This window comes from Heterodontus francisci, chromosome 23 (genome assembly GCF_036365525.1).
Source record: "Heterodontus francisci isolate sHetFra1 chromosome 23, sHetFra1.hap1, whole genome shotgun sequence".
Classification (NCBI taxonomy): Eukaryota; Metazoa; Chordata; class Chondrichthyes; order Heterodontiformes; family Heterodontidae; genus Heterodontus; species Heterodontus francisci.
The window spans coordinates 11,120,178-11,125,327 of NC_090393.1; positions in this window are offsets into that span (position 1 = coordinate 11,120,178).

Genomic DNA, 5,150 nt, shown 5'->3' on the forward strand with positions numbered 1-5,150 from the left:
GAAGGAAATCTGCCGTTCTTACCTGGTCTGGCCTACATGTGACTCCAGACCCACAGCAATGTGATTGACTCTGAACTGCCCTCTGAGATGGCCCAGCAAGCCACTCACTTGTCAAGAGCAATTAGGGATGGGCAACAAATGCTGGTCTTGCCAGTGATGCCCACGTCCCATGAAAGAATAAAAAAGGTTTATTTCTGGTTTATTATTGTTACTTTCCTGTGGATATGAACTGCATTTTCTGGAGTGTTGTTAACGGCAAGACTTTATAATAATTGGAAATTCAAAGTGTCAATTTGGTCCCAATCTCTCCACTGAATCAAAACATTGTAAGATTAAAATTCCACTCCAAGACATAATGTAGGCTAGCACTAAGGGACTGCTGCATTGTTGGAGGTCCTTTTGGCTCAGAGCTTCACCTGAGGCCTAAACTTGGCTGTTTATTTGGATGTTAATGATCCCATGATACAATGCAAAGAGCAGGGAGATTTCCTGGTGACTACACTTCTAAAAGCAATCCAGTGGAGGTGAAGCACTTTAGAACATCCCGGGGATATGATGTAATTGTGGAAATGCCAGTTCTTTCTTTTCCTGGTATGCAATGCATTATTGCACCTTGAGCACAGAGGAACCTCCCAAGGCTCTTCGCAGAGATGTGAGAAGATTGGACGCTGAGTCAAAGTGGAGATATGAGGAAGGGTGGTCAAGAGATGGGTTTTAAGGGGCATCTTAAGGGAGGAGAAGAAAATGAAGGAAGAAAGGAGTTTAGGGACGGAGGTCCAAAGAGTGGGACCGAGACAGCTGAGGGCACTGCACTGCTGGTGGGTCAAAACATTTGGTGGGGGGAAGCCAGGGGTGGGGGGTAGGGGTGGGAATGCAAAAGAGTCAGAACAGAAAGAAAGAGAGTTTGGGGGTTTGTAGGATTGAAGGGTGAAGCAGTCACAGTGATAGAAAGAGGCACCATTACTTTGAAAGAAGAAATCACCTGTCTGCCGAGCGGGATTCAGTGACAGCTCTCACCTCTCCTTATCCAACACCTATCCATCATGAGGTGATCCTACAGTGAAACTGGCTCAATGGGGAAAGACCACTGTGTACGGTCCTCCCGCCATAGTGAACTGAGGGGCTGGACCCATGGGAAACCCCCTCGGGCTGTATACACCAAATATGGGTTTGCTGTGAATTGTACATGGCATGGAAAATGGAATGGAAGGGTTGTGAGGCAACTCACTCCTGAATCGAAGAAAACTGATTTCCTTTGCACTTTCTGGAATGTCAACTTGGTGCTGTTTTGAACTGTTTTGTAATGTATTTTTTTTTACAGAATTTTATGAATAAAGTATATTTTTGAAAGAAAAAGCAATTCTGCAGTGAAACTGGCTCTTTCTTCTTGGGACTTTGCCAAATATTTAAAGGTCACTGCACAGTGAATTTTTATTCACTCAGATGGGTAAAAAAGGATGATTCATATAACATAAGCCATCTGATTGTTCAGCGGCTTTGAGGAGCAAAAGAATAGTTTTGATGGTTATGGACTGACAACCCAGAGCTCTTAGATTCATAATCTTGTGTATTAAATTTTTGAATTTAATATATCCCTTAATTTGTGGGCAGCATCAGAAACTTTACTGTGAAAGCTGCTGGTTTGTTGCTAAAAGCCAACTAGGTCACCAATGCCCATCAGGGAAGGGAACCTGCCAACCCTACCCAGTCCAGCCTACGTTTAGCTCTTGTGCCACACTGTGGTTGACGCCTACTGCCCTCAGGGTTGTTTGGGATGGGCAATATACGCTACTTTGCCAGTGTCATCTGCATCCCAGGAGGAGTCATTTGTGAGAAGGTCTGCAGCCATGATATAGTGGAACGTAGTCAGCTGTAGTGTAAAAGGTGCCAGCCATTGCTCAGTTGGTGGTGTTCTAAGGTCATGAGTTCAACTGTCACGCCAGAGACTAAGGTACAAAAAATCTAGGCTAACACTCCCAGTGTGCACTGTTGGAGATACCATCTTTCGGATGAGGCACTAAACCAAGGCCTCGTCTGCCCTCTCAGTTGGGCATAAAAGATCCAATGGCACTTTTTCAAAGAAGAGCAGCGGAGTTTTCCCCTGTGTCCTGGCCAATCTTCCATCCTTACCTGGTCTGGCCTACATGCGGCTCCAGACCCACAGCGATGACTCTTAACTGCTCTCTGAAATGGTTCAGGGGCAATTAGGGATGGGCAACAAATGCTGGCATTGCCAGTGACGCCCACATTCCATGAAAGAATAAAAAAAATCATTTTGCAGTGAGTTCTGGAGCCGTATAATGGTCGGGTGACAGCATCTAGCTTTAAATTGCTTGCCAGGAAGCTCTGAGTGACAACAGAGTTAGAATTTCAAACAGTCGGGTGTAATGCTGCCAATGTGGATCAGGCACCTGTTATAAACCATTTGGTTTTCATTCCCAGTGAAATGAAACAACTGAAAATCCAATGCTTTCTGTAACGCCATCCAATCCACATCAATTTTACCCTCAGTGTGGCAAGCAGCAAAGACACTCCAATATTACAGTCATATAGATCTCTGGTTAGACCCCAATTAGAGCACTGTGTTCAGTTCTGGGCATTAGACCTCAGGGAGAATATATTGGCCTTGGAGGGGGTGCAAAGCACATTCACCAGAATTATACCAGAATTAAAAGGGTTAACCTATGAGGGCGGGTTACATTGTTAGGCTTGTATTCCCTTGAGTATAGAAGATTAAGGGATGATTGAACTGAGATGTTTAAGACGATTAAAGGAGTTGCTGGGTAGATAGAAACTATTTCCTCTGGTGAGATGAGTCCAGAACAAGAGGGCATAACTTTAAATTCGAGTCAGGCCGTTCATGGATAGTGTCAGGAAGCACTTCCTCACACAAGAGGTAATGGAAATCTGGAACTCTCTCCCCCCCAAAACGTTGTTGAGGCTGGGGGCGGGGGATCTATTAAAAGTTTCAAAACTGAGATTGATAGAATTTTGTTCGGCAGCTGGTATTGAGGAATATTGAACCAAGGCAGTTAGATAGAATAAAGATACAGATCAGCTATGATCAGTGGAGCGGCACAGTGGTGCAGTGGTTAGCACCGCAGCCTCATAGCTCCAGCAACCCGGGTTCAATTCTGGGTACTGCCTGTGCGGAGTTTGCAAGTTCTCCCTGTGACCGCGTGGGTTTCCGCCGGGTGCTCCAGTTTCCTCCCACAGCCAAAGACTTGCAGGTTGATAGGTAAATTGGCCATTGTAAATTGCCCCTAGTGTAGGTAGGTGGTAGGAGAATGGTGGGGATGTGGCAGGGAATATGGGATTAATATAAATGGGTGGTTGTTTGTTGGCACAGACTCGGTGGGCTGAAGGGCCTGTTTCAGTGCTGTATCTCTAAATAAAAAAAATAATTGAATGGCAGACTAAGCTCAAAGAGCTGAAAGGCCAACTCCTGTTCCTATGCTCCGATGATTCCAAAGCTCATTTGAAGATTAAACAAAGCTAATCGTGCCAAACTACTCACTTGGGTTTTCATCTCATTTTGGTGAATTATTGTGTTTGAGAAGGGAGGTGGGGGTTGCTGAAGGGGGAGGGGAATTCATTCTATGTTTTGACTACATGTCAGCACCTTTGCGAATCTAACAGTAGAGTATCGCATACTCCACACTGCAGTAGTGAATAGGTGCCCTGAATCCAAATAACACAGATGTGCTCGACTATTTGCCATGTAATTGATGGTGAAGGCCATCAAGCTCCTCTAACCAGTGCCATATGGAAACTGTAATCATTTCTATCACTGTATTTACTTTCCCCAACAGTGCTGCTTGAGCAGTTTAATTATATGGCCAGCTGCCTTGAAGCAGGTTGACAAACAGTAAAATGTCTGCGGGACAGCCCCGATTACCATCTTACCTGTGTCAACCATCTATAAATGGGACACGACAATGGATGAAAATGAGAAGAATGTTACTAATTGGACCAGTCCAATGGCTGATTTTTATTTGCCATCCTGTGTTTAAGGAAGTTGAATTTCCGTTTATTATTACACCTGGAATTGTCACTCAGTAACGCGATTCAGCTATATTTCATCACAGGCTGTTGTTGATCAGAATTCAATATCAATCTGACAATGCCTGTGAACTATCTATATCTCTGCGATTTGCAAGTGTACAGAATGAATCGTTTATTTTTTTCTTGCAAGATCATCCAAGGCAAATAGATAGGAAACACGATCTAAACCCCAGGCTGTTTGTCTCGTAGGTTAATTGTATCAAGCTTTCAGTGCAGTACAAATAGTTTTCCAATGCAAAATAATTAAACTGAAGATGCTGGTGTGGTTTTGATATTATACGATGACAGATCTTGTTATGGGCCTTTGTAGGAACAGGAGTAATAAAAGGAGATGTAGTTTCCGTCAACAATAGGGGTTAACCAACTCTTTGTATGTTGCCTTTCAGACAGCTGCTGTAGCCTTTATATTGATGCTTTCTGATCTTTGTGTATTAAACAATGAAAGATTGCTTCCTCTGCACACACGTCATTGAAAAGGGTGGGTTTTACTTCTTTGTTTTATGTTGCTCTTTAAAGTTGACTCACCATTGTTTAATTAGACTCCTTCACCTCCTAATTAGCAGGGAGTGGGGTGGCAGTGAGGGGCGGGGGTGGTAGGGAACATGTAATTCCATCATGTAATCCTGCCCTTAGTGAGCATTCAGGCTCCAGTGTGCGACTCCCACATTACATACAATGGACCTGATTCTGTGCTGACCTGATGCAGCAGGATGACAGACACTGGGAGCAGATTGGCTGGGTTCTCCCCAGCCGGGAGTCGCTTTCAACAACTCTTAATCAATCCAAGCGAGCTAGGCCGAGCGGCAGGAAAGGCTAACAACAAGCTGCTTTGTTAGTGGCTGGCTATTCCTTTCCCTTTGGAAATAAAATGCCCCGCCTTCATCTGGTAGCCTGATGCTTTAGTTATACAGAATTACATAGAATTTACAGCACAGCAACAGGCCATTCGGCCCAACAGGTCTATGCTGGTGTTTATGTTTCACACGAACCGCCTCCCACCCTACTTCATCTCACCCCATCAGCACATCCTTCAATTCATTTCTAGTTCATGTGTTTGTCTAGCTTCCCCTTAAATACATTTATAC